The sequence below is a fragment of the Equus asinus genome, chromosome 4 (genome assembly GCF_041296235.1).
Source record: "Equus asinus isolate D_3611 breed Donkey chromosome 4, EquAss-T2T_v2, whole genome shotgun sequence".
NCBI classification, from domain to species: domain Eukaryota; kingdom Metazoa; phylum Chordata; class Mammalia; order Perissodactyla; family Equidae; genus Equus; species Equus asinus.
This window is the reverse complement of record NC_091793.1, coordinates 24,529,856-24,548,912: the sequence shown is the minus strand read 5'-3', so window position 1 is coordinate 24,548,912 and position 19,057 is coordinate 24,529,856. Positions and strand designations below refer to the sequence as shown.

Genomic DNA, 19,057 nt, shown 5'->3' with positions numbered 1-19,057 from the left:
CTGAACACGCCGACCCTGCCCTCTCGCAGACAGCATCTCCCCAGCTTCCCACGCACCAGGGGCAACCTGAACCCTCGGATTCCTGCAGCGAAGCCGTTCCTTCCCTTCAGTTCTCTTGATAGGAGGGGTTTCCTCTCCCCAAGCATGCAAGCGCAGTTTGCTGAAATCCAACACAGAAAAACAACCGTACTGAAGAGATCTAATTATACAGCCACTGTATCGATGGGTACACTGAGTACAGCATGCTGGTTTCCTGAGTCCACATCATGACAGCTGAGAAACCCAACTCGGGATCAGAAACGAAAGATGATTTCTGAAGACCACTCAGCCCAGAAGCCACCAGGTCTTCAGCAGCTTGTTGTTCCCTGAGTGATGTTTAAATAAAACAAAAAACAAAAGCCTCAATAGCGGAACCACTTCCACGGACAGCCATCCTGACCCCATTCTGGCTGAGCTGAGAGCTTGTTCAGGCCTTGATGGGTCCCAGTCACTGCTGGGTCCCCGTCACCCAGCATATGCAGGTGCTGAATAAAACCTGATGAACTCAAGTAATGGCGAAGGTTCCAGTCTCCCAAAGGGTCCAAACTCCAGGGATCGAGTCCAATGGACTCTTGACCACTCATTCTTAAAGCGCCAAACGTTAAGCCCAATAATCTTCCATTTTATTTTCCAAACATAAGCGACTCTCATGTGGCTCATTTCCCCTTTCGGAGGCAAGGCAGCAAAGGCCTCCGAATGGGCCAAGGCTTCTCTGTGGCCATCCAGGATCCTCTCACCCACCCTTCCAGCCAAGTCTGACGTCCACTAATCTTCATTAGTGTTTCGAAGAGACACGTGACCGGCCAGCGGTCAACAACAATCTTCCTGGATTGATCAAAAGGTCATTTGAGTCAACTCTGATAATAAGCTTCATCCCTGAAAGGAGAGAGACCTTCCAAATGGTGATAACTTATTCATGACCTTTACAGAAGGCAGATTAGAAAGACCCAGACTCAGGAGGCAGCCAGACTGGCCGTGGAATTCCAGACCCATCACTAATGAACAGAACAAACTGTGCCAGGCTGACTTGGCCCCTGGGCCTCAGTTTCTCCATTTGTAAAATGGAGGTACCACCAGCTAACCCCCAGGACAGCTGGGCGAGCAGCGCAGCCCCCAGCAGTCTAGCTGATGGCCCGTGTCTACAATGTAGTCAGAGCACTGCTCAACTCACAGAACTATTGTGAGGATCAAAATGAGCTAATGGGGGCAGAACCGTGCTTGGTGGTACCCCGGGCCAGTCAGCTCCCCTCCCCCACCATCTTTGCCTCTTCTCTCAAGAAGTCTGTGTCGCCACTGAGCTCATAATGAGTCAGTCACAAGCGCTGCCCTCACACAACCCACTTCAGGGGTTTGAAGTCACATCCTGCCCAGCCTAACTTAACATGATTTATTCCACCCCAGGAATGCAGCTCATTTCCCAGAATTTTGTAAAGAACTTTAAAGAGTTTGATCTTGCAAGGGGCTCCGTTTACAGGCTCAGCGGGAGTGGTGGGGGAGACCCAGCTCAGCTCAGATGCGTAGGGGGAACCACACAATCAGGCTGAAAGAGGCCCCCCAGAGCAGCCCATTCCGAGGGTGCCAACATTCTTTTTTATCTCAAGCCACAGTAAAAGAAAAAAGAAAATTAAAAACTTTTAACACAAATACACTCAAACATCAAACAAAATCTTCATGAAATGACATATACATGCATGCTATGCACTCTGATATTTTCCATTTGAATCCATTTTATTTCATTTCTAAAAATTCTGGTTGCCACCTACTACAGTCATTTCACAACCCACCAATAAGTCTGAACTGACAGTATGAAAAACACCCATTTGACTCAACCGTCACTGGGTAAGCAAGGCTCAGAGCACTCCAGCAACTTGCCCAAGATCACACAGCGAGTTAGGCCAAGCAGAAGCTCAAGTCCAAAACCAAAGCAAGGCTCTATGGGGGATCAAACCTCAGGTAGGTAAGACCTGGGTAGCAAGCCAGTCACCTACTCCCCTGCTCCCCACCCTCCCCCATAAAAGAGAGACCCAGAGGCTCTGGGAGGTGAGGCAACCTGTCTGGATACGGGGGCTTCAGAAGGATCCTTTGAGGGCCAGTGTCCAAGTAGAAGACCAAAGGACAGACGGAAGAGCCCAGTTTCTGCAGGATCCAGAATAACAGATCGAACCCGCTAAAACCAAACATCACCACACAAAGCTGCAGCCCAGCCCCACACTGAAGAGACGCCCGGAAGCGATGTGATACCAAAGGCTTCCTATAAGAAAGACCGCATGAGAGAGGAAGGCCACTGTCCTGCGAGATGAGATCAGGGAAGCGGCGCTCCACACACATATGTGTATCCCGGGGCGGCATGACCCAACCCTACAATGAACAGACCCTCCTGCCTGGTAATAGCCTGACTGCACATACACACACGTACACAAGCACGTGTGCACACACACGCTCTATAAACAGGAAACCCGAAGTTCCCATCTCTCTGACCAGTGGTTAACACTTCCAGCCATTAAGGCCCCTGCGAGAATCGGCTGAAGACTGTGAGCCCTGGCACACCATCTCAGGGGGCTCATAGAGACCCTCAAGTGCAGCCCATGGACTTTCACAAGCTCAAAGGCAAAGGGGCCCTGGAGCGGCTCCTTCCCCACGGGGGCAACATGAGAGGATGCTCTTGCTCCCTCACCCTGCAGAGGTCTAGGAGCACGGCTGCAGGCAGCAGGCCCAGCAGCAAGAGGCTGCGCGGGAAGGGGAGGATTCGGGATGGCGAGGGCAGGAGGCCGCTGCTCTGGATCACCCTGGACTGTGGGAATGAGAAATCCAAAACTGAACAGCCAACTGCCTCTCCTACCTTTTCACCTCTCAGGCCTGTTCTCCACTGAGCCAGCCCTGGGCACATGGGCTGCAGCAGGGCAGAACCGAGCTCTCCAGAGAAGCCAGCGTGGACAAGCAGCATCCCAGCACCTTTGGCCTCCCTGGAGAAAATGACCCAAATACGAGGCACAGAGTGAGGATAAAACCCACTTATTCCACGCTTTATAGAAAAATTAAATTTTTCCTAGAGCAGGCTGTGGCAGCACCCTCGTCTGCAAGGCTGGCCAGCCCACTGTCCTTGAGCAGGGAGCCTGGCCACAGGGATGACCTCACCACGTCTTTCACCAGAAACCTGGCTGCGGCTTATTTTACCCCCCGCCAGGCATCGCTCCTTTGCCAGAGCTGGTCTGGCTCCACGGAGGCCAAGGCTGAAGCTGCACATGAGAGAAGGGAGCGGCCCGGCCCCAGAGAGCTGCCAGGTTCCGGCCACACCACCCTACCTGGGGCCGAGCCCCGCTCCAACCCCAGAGACATGTGTGCACACGCATGGACACGTGCACACACTGGCATGTAGACGGACATGTGCACACTGGCATGTATACAGACGTGCACATACAGGCATGTGCATACACAGACACGTATATACAGCCGTGCAGGCATGGACATGTATACACAGACGTGCACACACAGGCTTGTACACACATGAACACATGCACACATGGATGGGCACATGAACAGACATGGGCACACACACTCCCCAGAGGATACTCCAGAGTCAGGCCACCCTGGCTATGAGCGCTGGAGTCTCCACTCCCTGCGTGAGGGAACCTGGGAACATCCCTAAGCTTTCTGAACCTCCCTCCTCATGAGCATAACAGGAATCGCAAAGCCCACCTCAGAGAACAGTGCAGACAATTAGATGATAACCACTAACACTTAGTTCTGGGTGCTTTTCACAGGAGGCCTCGCTAGCCCACTCAACCCTGTGGGGAGGCTCCATTGGTGGCCTGTTCTGCAGATGAGGAAACTGAAGTGCAGAATGCTTACGCCACTTGCCCAAGAGCACACGGGCAGCAGCCGTTGGTGTCTTGTACTCTAGACGTCTCACTCTAACCAGCTGCGGCCTCTGAGCATGCCGTGAGGCAGCAAATGCACAGAGCATCCAGCAAGGTTCGTAGGAGGACCTGGTCAACAGCAGGGAGAGATGGTCAGGAAGAAGAAAGATGAGACTGACCCATGGTCTTCCCTATTACCCAGAACCAGCTGACTCGGGATTTCTCTTCCAAACTCCTTCTAACCTGAGTTCTCTTAGATAAGAGCATTGGGAAGGGTGGGGGCATTATCTCCCCACCCCTCCCAGCTGTCCCCAGCAATCCCGCTGATGAGGCAGGAATTAATGCGCCTGTAGTCGTGGTGACTCTTGACCACAACCAATTTGGAATGTCCCAGGTCCAGAGCACAAAGCCCCAGAAGAGCCTTGAGTCCTGCCCCAGCCCCTGATCTTAGCTCAGGTCCACAATGGAGTATCACATTCCTCAGATTCTTGTCTGAAAGCCAGAAGGGGGGAGGGCGAGAGTCCACTATTTCAACCTAAGGATCATTAAAGCCTGGGACTTGTTTTAAAGGGGAAGAGAGCCATCCTTTTGCAGGCTCTCTTTAATACGCTGGTCTGCCCCAGGTGTGTGATACTGGGGAGCTCTGAACACACAAAGGCTTTTACAACCGCAACAGCCCTGGCCCAATGTCCCCACTTTGAAGACACCAAGGCTCCAAGGACTAAAGCTAGTAATTGGCAGGGACGGCCGCTGCCAGATCTTCAGCCTCTGCCTCAGAGGCCACTGTCTGTTCCTTCCTGTCAGACCCGAGGTTTAAAGTGCTAGTCAGAGAGTCAGCAGCGCTAACTGCAGGTAGGCTTGGAAGAAGGCGTGGAGACAGTCGGAGACGAGAAGTCACAGTACTGATGGGGACTTGTGAACTCCACAGTGCTCAGTGGCGAGTAATTAATCCCATAATAAGGCATTTTTCATGAGCACTTGGCGAGACACAGCCACCTCCTCCTCACCCTGGCAAAGGCAGGAACAGTTGGTGGGCGGAGCTGGGCAGAAGGCAGGCTGAGAACAGCACGCCGGTGGGCGAGGAGGTGGCCAGGAGGAGGCGGCTCTGGAAGGCTGAGGGAGAAGAGTGAACGTTTCCTGCAGGAACCAGGCAGCCCAGAACTCACACTCCCGGTCACCCACCCCCACCCACAGTCCAGGGATGGAACGGGAGGGCTGCATCTTACGCCTGGCCCCATAAGCCAGCGGGGCACTGGACCTCAACCATCACTGCTTTAAGGCTGCATGCAAAAGCATGCAAGTCTACACACCCCCAACTTCTCAGACATTATCCCCAGGATGGGTTAAGTGGGATGAGACAGAGAGGCAACGGAAGCAGATACGAAAAATAATCGGCCTGAAAATTAGAGAAGCGGAGAGAGGAGCTGAGGTCTCTCGCTCACTACCTGGGGCTGGTCACGCAGGCTCTTTGAGTCTCGATCTTCCCAGCTATAAGATGGGGACATCAGCACTGCCACCCTCCTGGGATTGAGACACTTTGACTGCAAAAACCTGAGTGTGACTTCAAATTTTACAGTAATAGAAAAAATAGATTAAAATAGGTTTTTAAAAATAGATAATCTACTATAAAATAGATTATTAAAATAGACGTATTTATACAGTCATGTGCCACATAACGACATTTTGGTCAACGACGGACCGCACAGACAACGGTGGTGTCATAAGATCAGCACCACGCAGCCTGGATGCAGAGTAGGCCATTCCATCTGGGTGTGTGTGAGTGCACTCGGTGATGCTCCCCCAGCAACACCATCGCCTAACGATGCATTTTTCAGAACCTGCCCTCGTCGTAAAACGACACAGGACTGGAATAGGGAGCCTGGCACTGTGCTGAACAAACTGTGTATAAATAAAACCGATAAACCATAAAGCTAAACTTGATGGAGCACCCAAATCCACTGGGGTAGTTCTCATTTTCCTCATTCCACAAACAAGGAAAACAGGCACAGAAAGGTTGCGTAACTCACCCAAGGTCAAAGAGCCAGCCCGTGGCAGAACCAGGATTAGGACAGGGCTGCCTCCAGAGCCCCTGCCATTTACATAAGAACCAGACACACACAGCACAGTGGTTAAGCCTCAGAACCCAAAGAAATAAAGCATCCTACCCAGGTCACACAGAGCTATGGGACGGTGCCTGCTGAACCAGGGTCTGCCCGACCGACACTCAGGAGCGACACTATGACCCGTTTCCGAAGCTTCACTAAGTGCCTACCATGGGCAAGGTTCCAGAGGCAGCACCTCCAACAGGGACGGTGGGGCCAGCAAGCAGGCCAGTGCAGAGAAGCGCCGAGACATCCCCCGGCAATGGGAGTTTAAGTTGACAGCCCAGCACCAGTCTTGTACAAGTGTTACTGCTTGCTTGTGTAAAAACAGTGTTTACGGCTCATCAGAGGGGAAAAGCCACCTCCAAGAACACTCGGTCCACAAGGACTGGGCGGGGGGTGCGATCGCCCCTGTGAGGAAGTCAGAGGGACTCGAAACTAAAGTGACTAAAGTGCCTGGATCAGAAGGGGACCTGGGGAGCAGAGAGGATGAAGGCGGGACGGAAGGGAAAGGCGCTCCGATGAAGCAAGAGCAGGCGGGGGGCAGGAGAGGGCATGGAACGGACATTTCGTGGGGATCCACCATGAACCAGACACTGTGCTGAGTGCCTTCCAAGCTTCAGCTACCCAAAGGACACCAGGAGATGGGTTCTATTAGCCGTTATTTTACAGACAAGGAAATGGGCTCAAAGCTGTTAAAGGAAAACCGAGAAAGTAGAGAAAAGCCCGGGAGGGCTCGTCCCTCACACCTGGAGGAACCCGTAGCCAGTCCCTGGAGTGGACGGGCCTCTGCTGACGCACACCCTCTGCTCCCTTCTCCCCTGTTATGGGCCGAACTGTGTCCCCAAAATTCACACATTGAAGCCTTAACCCTCAGGACCTCAGATGTCACTATATTTGGAGACAGGGCCTTTAAAGAGGTAAATAACTTAAAACGACACATTAGGGTGGGCCCCAATCCAGTAAGACTGGTGTCCTCATAGGGGGAGGAAGATTAGATGGCAGGGATGCCCATGTACAGAGGACGAACCAGCGCAGCGCAGAGGGAGCAGGAGGGCGGCCATCTGCAAGCCCAGGAGAGAGACCCTGCCCGCACCTTGATCTTGGACTTGCAGCCTCCAGAACCGTGAGAAGTAAATTTCTGTGGTTTAGGCCCCCCAGGCTGCAGGACCCGATACAGGCCTCACCTGGCCGTCGCTGTCCACAGCACGGACCACCAGCCCCACCCGTGAGCTTGTCTGCCCGCCTGCCGTCTGGGTCTCCCACCAGAACGTGCACTGCAAGGACTGTGTCTGCTTTATGCAATCACGTAACCCCAGCACCTCCGGGTCCCCAGAGCAGAGCCAACAGTTGATACCTATTTCATGAACACACAAACTCAGTGAAAATGGGATGGAAACCCAGCGGCTGCTTCCAAAGGCACCCACGCCACGGCCTCCTTCTGCTTTATCTAATTCCCTCTTCTGCACCCACCTCTCCCTCCTCCAGTGTAAGAAATGGTACATAATTCAAAATAAATTCAAAGATAATCCCCAGCCTATAATCACCACCAAACAGTAGTGTAAACAAGGTGACAGGAGATACACAGAAAACAAACACATAGGTCCCTGCCTCAACCACAGGAACATTCTATTAAAATCTACTAAGCGCTGAAATCCCCGTGTTTAGCCTTATTACCAATTTTAAGTCAATTTGGAAAGAACACAGCTAGGTTAAGGTTTAGAGTTGGCTTTTGGTTTTTTGAGCATGTGTTCAATGGGGCACTGAGGAGCACGACAGAGCTCTCCTAGCCACACCTCAGCCCTGAGCAGCCTGGTACTCACCCCAATCCCCACTGCAGGCTGGAGAGGGGACTCGAGGAGGTCAATAAACCTGAAACCCGGGCAGGACCTTCCGTGGAAGCGTCCCAGTGACCAGGTCTAGGGCCCACCCCCCAGCCCTCTCATTCCCTCAGTGGGTGAGAACAAGCGACTTCTCTCCTGCTCTCTAGGAAGACAGTGGGATTCAGGTCAGGCTCCCTTAAGGCCGGAGCTGAGGCTGGGGGGACAGGGACAGTGGCGGGCTGGAAAGAGGAAAGAACACGAACAAGGGAGCCATGGATCCGGAATGAAAGAAAACTCCAGAACAAAGATATTGCATTCCAGTTGCTGGATCCTTGATCGCCCCTCTTCTCCCCTCATGCCCAGCCCAGCTCACCCCCAAATAACTCCCTTACTAATGTTGTAAACGTCCATCTGCTCAAAAGGACTCAGCCCCTAGGATTCTGAAACTTCCTCTTTACAACCAAACTAAACTGTTGCAACTTGTTGCTACAATTTAGTACCTTGCCCCAGAGGCAGGAGCCACAGCAGAACAAGCCTTTGCCAAGGACTTGGGACGTTTCAGAGACTACCCCACCCCTGCTGCCCACCCCCCCGCTAGCTGCCTCCATGCTCGCTCACAGAGGGGTCTCTCTCAGTAGGGCCGGGGGCTATTTCCCCAGCCTCCCTGTGGACAAGGTCCCTCAGAGCCTTGACCCCTCACTTCCAGCATATTTTCTGGCCCAGGCCTCAAAACTGCAAAAACCACTGGGGTGGGGAGGTAAGGGAGGTCTTCCTCCAATGAACCCAGAAAGATCTCCCAGGTCCATGTTCCTAAGCTTTCTCACCACTGATGACAAAGTGGTTTTTACCTGTTTTCCATCTACTCAAATTGGGTGTCTGAGCTGCCACTTTCTCCTGGGCTGACCTCTCTCACAACTCCAACGTGAAGGGATTTTTCTCTGGGTCTGGACTGCGAGCCCCTGGAGGGCAGGGCCTGTGACATCTCACTCATCTACACCCTAAGCACCTAGCAGTTTCTGCCCTAGAGCAGATACACAGCATATTCTTGCTGAATGAACAAATTTCCAAAGGAGTCAATAAAACCCATGGAACTTTCTGGCAATAGAAATAATAGTTCTTCCTCTCCATGGACCATAACACAGCCATTAAAATAATAAATGTGAAGACTGTTGCAACAGAGGAAATTTTATATTATAGGACTGAGTAAGGCAGAACACACAACAGTGTCTGCTCTGCATACAATTTTGTAAAATAACGTGTGAATATGAACACAAAACCCAGAAAGATGCAAACGGGGAAGGGGGAGGGGCAAATCTGCTTCTTGTGAGCTTTGTTATTACATTGCTTGTGATATAAACAACCCCTCTCTCTTTTTTTTTTCCACTTTAAAAATGGAATCTATTCTAGACAATTATGTCTCTCTCAACACTCCATGAAAAGTCTCATCCCCAGGCCTTCAGCTGGGAACGGCATGCTGAGCACAGAACCAGCGGCCCAGGCAGAATTCCCAGCAGGCAGCCAGGGGTTAAGGACCTGGGTGGAATCCTGCACTCCCACATTTCCCAGGAAATGGCCCAGGGAAGTGGACCTTAATGGACCACTTGGGCTATGTAAGGGGCTGCGAGAGGGGCTGCAGCTACGAAGAAGGAGAGGCAACCTTTTACCAGCTTGGGCTGACTCACAGGGCCTTGGCTCCCTGAATTACCCATGAACAGAGCTCCACCCAAGCCTGAGCAACTGAACAAGGTCCCAGCCCTGCTCCCTGGACATGCCATGCCATATCCCTGCCTTGCAGTCAGCTCGGACGCCGCCCCCTCCAGGAAGCCTTCTCAGAGGCCCCTGTATCCCCAGCACTCTGTATCTGGCAAGAAACCATCAGTTCTAGAAACAGGGGCCCCGCTTCCTTCACCTCCATATTCCCAGCACCCAGCCCAGTGCCCAGCACATAGAGTAAGCTCTCAGGAGTGGTTACTGAATGACGATGGACAGATGGACAAACAAAGGAAGGAAGGAAAGCAAGTTTGCAGGTGGGCTGACCTCAAGAAGAGCACACTGGTCAAGATGGCAGTGGGTCCTGTGGCTGGCTCCCCAGTGACGCCCAGCCAGGGCCCAGCCAACAGCAGTTAGAAACAGCAGCTCAGATTTACGCTGCCCCGCCACAGGCTTTTCACCTGCCCTCCCTCAGGACCAACCACACACATCTGAAAAATGGTCAGTTGAGGTTAAAGGTGAAGTCAGTAGCCAAGCCAACACCATCGAACTGGCAACCTCACTCTGAGCAGCCAGCCGCACCATGGAACGGAGGCCCCACTCTGGCCAGCCCAGAGCTCGGCTCCTGTTGGTAACTCTCGGCCGCTGGTGAGGGAGGAGGCCTCGGGGACCAGTCCAAGCCCTCACCGTCAACTGAGGAAAGGCAAGCCGAGGAGTGAAGGGCACTGACAAGGTCACACGGGGGGCTAGTGTCACAGCGCCCAAGTTTGAGTCCCTGCTCAGTCTCATCTGTAAAACGAAGCTGATTTTCTAGCTCACAGGAATGAGTAAGACTCAAATGAGACAATTCATGGAAAGGCACAGTGCCTGGCTCATGGCAAGTGCTCAACAAAATCTTACTATTATTAGCAGAGCTGGGACTTCAACCCAGACACCCTGATTCGAGGCCAATGGCCTGGCCCCAAGCCTCTTCCTTCCTTGCCCACCTTCCCCATCTTCCTTCCCCCTCCCAGGCGACTCTAGCCTGCAGGAAGCTGGCTCAAGATGCTCAGAATCCCCAGGTGCTCAGGGTGGCATGGGCCTGCCTATGTGGCAAGTCTCTCTCTCAGTGTCCCAGCTCGCTATTCAAGGGTAGGGCTCCCGAGGACAGGGACGGGCTCTCTGTCCTCCATCCCCACTGAAGCCCCAGCAAGCCCTGCACCGTGCAGGCCATGCAGCAGGAGCCCAAGGAGTCTTCAATGATTGACTCGTCAATACCCTTACGCCCAATAGTTGGCTCTTAAATATTAAAAAATAGACAAAAACCTTAACGTGGCTTCCTGCCCCACCTTTCTCACCCCAGAGAGTTCCAGACAAGTACCTAGGATCTGTGTTTTGTAAAATGGAGAGATCACTAAGGGGCATTCTGAAGCCCTGGCTGCCTGGGCCTCCACGTCCCCAGGCTTACAGTGACACCTAAAGCCACTGGGGCAACAAGGACGAGGAGCGGATTCTGCACCAGGCACCGGGTAAGAAGCTGGGATCGAGAGAGGGGCTCCTGCCTCTGACCTCCAGGTCCTCACAGTGCAGTGGGGTCGAAAATCATCCCCCGTCATTCCAGCCCAGTTAGAGTAAGGCACCCAAAAGGTTCCAAACGCCTCATCTTTCTGTTTATCAGACAGGAAGCTGCCTTCTCCAGCCCACTGACTTAACGCAAACACAGGAAACACGGCGGCTTTGAACACATACCACTCTAAACAGAGGTGCCCCTACTGCTCTGGAACAGCCTTTGCTTAAACACTTACACCAGCTCAGAACAGCATAACAAGCCGAACTGTACTGTGTGGTGGGAAGGATGCAAAGGTTCCAGGCCTTGACAACCTCAGCATCCAAGCCCAGGAAATCTGGCAGGTTCCTCACTCATCGCAGCCACCACCCCTTGTTATCAAGGAGCAGGTTTGTGGGACAAATTTAAAATCCTGAACATGTACTTCCCACCACCTGAGGACAGAGGATGTTGATGCTAACGTGAAAAAAGGACAAAGAGGAAGCAGAGGAGGACTGGACCACTCTACGAATATTTATGATCCTCACAACAAGCCTAAGAAGCAGGCAAGTCCAGGTTGCAGATGGGGAAACCGAGGCTCTGGTCAGTAGGAGCGAAAGCGAGGATCTGGTCCCAGCTTCGCCTGACCCCAAAGCCCTTGTTTTGTTCCCTCCACCGTCAGTTTCACATTGAAAATACAACAAATCAATCACCCAAGACATTAAAGGACTTAAAATTACTAGAAATCAGGACTGGCCACAGGACAGAGGAAAGCCAGTGTGGCTCTCTGAACGGGGCCCCTGCTGCCTGGCACCACCCCATGTGAAATATTGATTTTTGAGCTGTGGGAACTTTCGGCCCAAGCGGCCCTGTCCAACTGGAAGAAGTTCAGAGAAACCCCAAACACTTCCCACCCCGTTTCTTAACCCTGGTGCTCCTCCCCCACCAAAAAAGAGCAAGATTCAGGGTGTGGGAGAATAGGCTCTTGAGGAAAGATGAAAGGAGCTGAGTACGTGTTGCTTGGCTCAACAGTGCAGAAAGCGAGGAAGGGGCCGATATCAGTTCACAAACACTTAAATGAGGCCATGTGACTTTGAGAGAGGCACTGGGGTTGAGTGAGACCGGGGGCAAAGCCTTCTGCCATCAACCCACAGAATGAGCTTGGGCAAATCACCCCTTTTCTAACTAGGGGGGAGCAATCAAATTGTCCCTGAGAGGCTTTGCAGCGCAGGCATTCTATACTACTAAGCGAATTCAGTAGACACGATTGTACTGTTGCTGATTTTTCTTTTAAGCAGGGCATCATTTAGAGTTAAAATGAAAGGAAAAGAAAACCTAAGATGAAGGTTCCCAAAATGTAAATGTCATGGAGGAGAGAGAGGAACCTCCCCCAGGGGTCCCTTGTTCCTCTGGGTGGTACAAGGGCCACAGAGACCAGACACCTCTGTCTGAGAGGCACCAGGGAAGCGACCTTAAGGTGGGGGAGGGGCAGCCACACCTTCAACTTCCCTACAGGCCGCAACCCAACCTGCCCCACCTGCGCTGGCAGGAAGCCACACCCTTCACCGGCAACTTCCAGAAGGCCCCACAAAGCTCCCCCCAGACCCAGCGGGAGGGCTCCTGGTGAGGAGCCAGAAGGGCTGGAGATGAAGAGAGGTGCTGAAGGCACAGGCTGGGGGGAAACTCCCAAGATGGCCTCGCCCTCAGCCAAAGGCCAGCTACGAGCCTTTTCTGGGCCCACCTGCCCAGGCCCAGCTGTGCTGTGTCCCATCCTGGGTGCTGAATCACCTCAGGCTTGAGGAGGGAGTCAGCACAATGGGGGCCTGAGAAATTCCACCAGGAGCCTGCCTAAGTTACTTTTTAAAGAGACACACATCAGATGCAAGAGGACAGCTCCCTCCTGCTTCCCAAATATTCGGTGCCATCAAAGCACAAGGGGTAGGTGGGGTAGAGGGGGCAGACACAGGCTGGCATCCAGCCCTCAAACCATCCCCATGTGGTAGCAGGCCCATTTTAGACCCAGGCTCATTTTGTGTGCTCTGGTGTGACTCATGCCATTCCTTCAGGAGGCCCGGAGGCTGCCTGGCAGGGACTCGGGCCTGCCTGAGAGCCTGAAGTGAAGGGGTCTCCCACCAGCTTAACCACAGAGAAGAGCCACCTCAGCGGGGAGCAGAGCTGGCGGCTTCTCCAGCACCAGATTGTGCAAGGCTATGATGGTCCTCCCTGGGGAGGGGATCAGGGCCCTCCAATTCAAAACACCCTTCTGATTACATTTTCTCAAGAATTTCGGCTTTTCCACTAATATTAATACATAAAAACCACAGGCCAGATGCCTGAGGGACAGCTGGGGATGGAGCAGGAAGGGGGGCACACTAGTGGTTCAATGACCCCAAGTTTAAAAAAGAGGACCCAAGAGAAGAAAGGCCTGGTTTAGCCTTCTGGTCAGGAGGGGCTCCCCAGGAAACGCCATCGTATGATTTGGAGCCAGGGGGATTGTGGGAAACCTGGCAAAAGGGAATCCCAAAATACTTTCCAGACACATCCTGCGGCTTCCTTTTCTCATACAGCAAAGAAAAAGCAATCATCTACCATTTTCCAGAATACAAGGGAGTAGACCAGAGCAGACATTTGTTTAAGGAGTTACTCTGGTGATAATATGATGTCATGGAGAAGAAACCAACCCAAAATGTTCCAACCACAAGAGCAAGTCAGTCCATTTTACGCTCCTGCCTCCTTCCTTGCACACAGTAAGCACTCAATACGAAATCTGGAACCTGGAGCAATGCATTCTACAATTGAGACCTACAAGATTGGCCAGATGACTTATTTTTATAGATAATAAAACTAAGAAAATTTAAAATTTTTTTATTATTTAAGGGCAAAAAAGCATTTAGCGAAAAGTAACGCTCAGCCCCCACTCCTGCTTCCTGGGCTCTTTCTAGAGGCAACCCCCATTCCCAGGGTCTCAGCATCTTTCCACACACAGAGCCAAGCTGACATACCAGCATTCATACAAAAGGGAGCACCACATATACTACTTGGCAGCTGGTTTTTTCCCTTACAATATATCTTGGAGAGCATGCCTTATCAGGACATATAGATCAGCCTCATTTTTGTAAGGGCTACAAAGATTCCCAATGTACCACTGTGCCATGATTGATCTGACCCCTTTGATGGATGGTTATCTTGTTTCCTGTCTTTCTCCATGACAATGCTGCCAAGAATATCCTCGGACATTTCCTTCTGCACATCTGAGTTTATCTGCGGGGTGAATTCCTAGAAATCAGTCAGAAGGACTCTGCTTTGACAGGCACCACCAAACTGCCTTCTAAAAAGAGACTTGTTACAACTGATACTCCCATCAGTAGGATCTGAGAGTGCCTAAGAAACTGGGGCATCTACCAAAATCAAACATTCCCCAGCCAGAGCCAGAGCTGGAAGCCATGGCTCCAGCCACTCAAGTCCAGCGTTCCTTCCACGTCACCCCTTGGCCATCTCCTAGATCACAGGAAACCACGTTTTGGAACTAAAACTGCAGTTAGTTTGTGCACCTTCTGCCCGGGCCAGGGCCCTCAAACGAGCCTTCTCAGCACAAGCTCACCGCTAAGAGCATCCAAAGCATCAGCAGACGGGCCCCAGAACTACTGTGTTGTTACCACTTGGGCTTCACAGCCCACGAGCACTGCACACCCACAAACACCCCTTTTTAGAAGTAGAAAGAGCACTGAGCCAGGAGCTGGGAAAACCATCTACCCCCCCACTGCTTCCCCACCTGACAACTCAGGGAGTTAACGCTGATAGTTTATATAATTTTTTTTTTTTGAGGAAGATTAGCGCTGAGCTAACATCTGCTGCCAATTCTCCTCTTTTTGCTGAAGAAGCCTGGCCCTGAGCTAACATCCGTGCCCATCTTCCTCTACTTTATATGTGGGACGCCTGCCACAGCATGGCTTGCCAAGCGGTGCCATGTCCACACCCGGGATCTGAAGCGGCGAACCTCGAGCCGCCAAAGCAGAACGCGTGCACTTAATCGCTGCACCACCAGGCCCTATATAATCTTCTTAAAACTTACATAGCCACCATCCAGCAAGCCCTTCCCAGACCTCCTTTCTTTTAGTTCTCACATCTAACCTTGCAGGGTAGGTACCCTGATTCCCATATTACAGATGAGCACACTGAGGCTGGGAGGTTACGTGACTTTCCTAAGGTCATAAAGCTTAGTAAGTGGCATAGTCAGGCTTTGAACTCTGCCTAGCTCCTAAGCTCACACCCCATTATTCCCATCTCTAAGCATGGGATTCTGTAGATCACAGAGCACCGCTTCCCAGGGAGCAGCCAGGGCTCCACTCTGTTGTCACCACAGGACTCGAGCTCAGGGGCTCAGCACACCAAGGGTTAAGGCCGAGAGAGTCTCGGGCTGCACAAAGGGAAAATGCACTTCCTGCCCCTGCGGGCAGAGATGCTGTTTTATGCTCAGCAAATTAGGACGTTTGTTTAATTAAGACGACACACAGATTTTTGTTATTCTAAATATTTTTGGAACATGATGCTTGGGAGGAAGCTGTCAAGGCATGGATTTTATCTTTCCTTTGCTTCGGGTATCTCTTTCTCCCCCTCCAAGAGAAGGGTAAGGCCAGGCTCAGAGGAAAACAACAGCCAACTCCTCCTCTCCTTTTGAAATAAAGATGTCAAGCTGGTAAGGGCTGTCTTAAGTACTTTATTGAAGGATTAGCTAGAAGAGGAAGTGAAGAAAGCCCAGCTCGCAGGGCTTCTAGCAATAACCTACCAGGCTACGTAACAATGCTGCATTTTTTGAGTGTGCTTTTCTCCTTTTAAAAGCTGACAGATCCTTGTTTTGTTTTTCTCTGGAGCAAGAACAGGCAAAAGGCAGGCTGTGATTAACATGCGTCCTTCAGCCTGCCAGACGGAAGTTGTCCCATCTTCAACCCTTAGGTTAAAAAGTTTAAAAATAAAAAACAGAAAACCAGGGCCCTGACCCTCTCTTTCCTCTCCCCTTATGTGCACTTTGGACAAGCAGCCCCCCAGAATGCACCTCTCCGGCTGCCCTTCCCCAAACAGAGCCTGCCAATCCGGGCACCTGGACCTGCCCACAGGCACTGCCAGGACTTGCTGAATGTGGCGAAGAGCTTTCCGGCGTCACTCCGCAGCCACCTGGGGGGCACAGTGGCTCTCAAATTACACTGAGCAATCTCTTGATGCTTTTAATTACCCTTCAGTTAACCACTAAATGAGTCCTCACTTTCCGACACTGAATGCTTGCCTCAGTTTGCCAAACCTGCACTGTGCTCCTTCCTGGAGGCAGCTTCCCTCCTCGCCCCAGACACAAGGGGCCCCTCTCGGAATTCCTCGAGTCCTTTGTCTGTGGCATGCTTGGGACACTCATCACAGGCTGCCATTGTATTTCAGTCATTCGGCCACTAATTTCCCCTTGAGGACTGTGAACTCCCCTCCTGGACGAGGCCTCTGGGATCTCCCAAAAATGGGCTGGCTCCCTGCTCCCAATCCCCATGACTCACAGTACCTTTCTGGGGTCTCTGTCATCTTTGCCTCACATTAGAGTCATCTACAGATTTGTCTCAGCCCTGCCCTAGGTGCCAGAGGGCAGGGCCAGGACTTACTCAACCTGACACCCCCCCCCCCCCACTCCACCACCACCTGGCAGAGTCCCTGGCAAAGAGAAGCCAGTTAAATATTTGCTCGATTACACATCTGTGTCCCCTCCCCCCACCCCTAGCAGCCTTGTACATAAATTGACTAATATTAATCGAGTGTTTGTCTAAACAGGCCTTAAAGCAGCCTTCCTCCTTACCAAAAAGGGAATAAACCACCCAGCGAGTTTATCAGGCCAGGCTCCGACGGTGGAGTCACAAATGGCCACAGTGTTGCAGAAAGGAGCTAAGCCTCTCTTCCCCCTTCAACGTTACTCAACAGTTACTTTGGAATCCTGTTAAACGCAGGAAAGGATGCAGTGAACCAAGAAGTGGCTGGGCCTCTCAACTGTCCAGCCGAGAGGGCAGCTTGTCTCCAGGACCTGGGACTTCCCAGGAACCTTTTCCCCACACCGGCTGGGTGGAGCCGCAGACAGCAGCCACCCTGCCCCCACCTCAAGACAGCCAGGAACCTAGTCCTGGAGGATACTCCATTTCTGAACCTAGTCCTGGAGGGTACTCCGTTTCTGTTGGAGACAACAGGGGTCTCTGGAGGGACGGCAGCGGGGTGCAGTCTTGCCCTGGGCGTGGCCCCAGGACAGCATGGGGAGAGGACCCCTGCACAGGAAGTGGGGGTGGGGGGGATAGAAAACCGGGGATGTGGCCCAGACAGGAACGATGCAACAGCCCAGTCCCGGTCCTAAAGGAGCGGAGCCCAGCTCCCCGGCCCCGGCCCGCTGGGTGGCCCGCAGGTGCGGCGGAATCAGGTGCGCGCGCGGGCCGCGCAGACGTCCGCGGACATTCCCGGGCCTCGCTCTCCCGGGAAGCAGAAGTCAAAAGACAAAGGTTGAGGGGCTGCGGGGGAGGGGGTCGTCTTGCCGGCCTCGCGGCCCGGGCCCCGCCGGGTCCCCCTTCCCCGTGCACCGGCCGCGCCTCTCCGCGTCCCCTCCGCCGCCCACCGCTCGCAGCCGGGTGAATGAGGAAGTCGGGAGCGCAGGGCGGAAACCGAGCCGAGCGCAATGTCTGCTGCAGGACCGTCCGACTCTGAGTCAGGACGCCCTGACAGCTGCCAAACGGTCCCCGCCTGCCCGTTACCTCCGTTTCAGAGACGCCAGGAAACTTCCAAAGGAGCCGCTGCACCGAGCCCCCCACCTTACCCTCACCCGTTCGGCGGCGTCCACGGGACAGAGGCTCCCCGGAGGGGGTTAAAAAGTTTGCCCAACTTGGGCACTGGGCGAGGCGAGGGCGGGGCGCGCGCCCGGCAGCAGGGGGAGGTCGAGGCTCCGGGTGCCCCGCTGGGAGCGCGCCGGCCGAGGGCGGGGGGATGGAGGGTTTCCGGGGAGCGCCCGGCCCCGAAGCCTTCCTCCGCTCCCCGAGGCCCTGCTTCCCGCGGCGCCGTCCCCGAGCGTCCGCGCGGGGGTCCCGGGGCGCCGAGGGAAAGATGCGGTGCCCCGGCCCGGGCCCGCCGCGTTCGCGCCCGCCCACGCTGCTCGCCGGCCGTGCGGAGGCCGAGAACCACACGCTGGCCTTCTCGCCCCAGACGCCGCGCGTCCCGTCGCCGCCGCCGCCACGCCCGCCCGCGCGCCCGCCTGCTCGGGGCGGGACCGGCCGGTGGGGCTAGCTCACCTGAACCTGGATCTGCCCCGGCGAACAGGCGCTGCTTCTCCCGAGAGGGCTTGCTCGAGCGCTCGAGCGACGGCGGAGTGGGGCGAGCGCGCGAGGCAGGAGCTGCAGCAGGTCAGCCTCGCTCAGGCTTCCGTGTCCTGCCCAGGAACCGCGGTGATCTGCGCGCCTCACCGCACCCAGCTCCGCTCCTCGCCGCCTTCCCGCCCCGCCCTCGAAGCCGCGCGCCCATTCCCAGCCCGGCGCCGGCTCCGGGGAGGAGCCAGGAGAGATGACCCCGCCCCCAGCTGTCTCATCCACTCCGGCCCGCGCCTCGTCTTGATGGACAGATCCCTTGGCCTGTGGGAAGTGGATGGGCGGAGCCTCTGGGGGCCAGAGGGGTGGGGATTTACCCTCCCCATCCGCCCCCACCTCCGCCCTCTCCACCTTCCCCCGCGCTTCCTAGGCGGGAGCCCCGCCCCCCAGGGCGGGCCCAACGAACAGCCAGGTTTCAGGAGGAGGATTGACATGGAGAGAGTCCAATCAGGAGGAGGAGGTTCTCGCGGAGGGCTCCGGGCCGGGCTTTTGGTGCACCGCCTGGGCCGGGGCGAGGCCGGGCGGGAGCAGACTGGGAAGGTCCGGGATCGACACCCCGCCCCGGGAGCTGTTTTCCTGTCCCACCCAAGTCATCCCAGAAGAAGAGATATTAAGTACCATATATGGGAAAAGT

The 19,057-nt window shown here is 54.0% G+C and overlaps 1 protein-coding gene across 3 annotated transcripts in view; it reads right to left on the bottom strand.

The window, feature by feature from the left end:
* The window catches only part of MYH9 (myosin heavy chain 9), a 91,104-nt gene extending 72,524 nt beyond the window's left edge, over positions 1-18,580 (bottom strand). The window contains exon 1 of one of the 3 annotated variants that reach the window (XM_044780369.2): positions 18,352-18,580. The gene's annotated coding sequence lies outside the window, so the exon portion shown is untranslated. Of the gene's footprint in view, positions 1-2,878; positions 2,998-17,820; positions 17,973-18,351 lie in introns of those variants that run through there. The other 2 variants (XM_070506947.1, XM_070506948.1) reach the window with 2 other exon arrangements.
* Between the last annotated feature and the right edge of the window lie 477 nt (positions 18,581-19,057).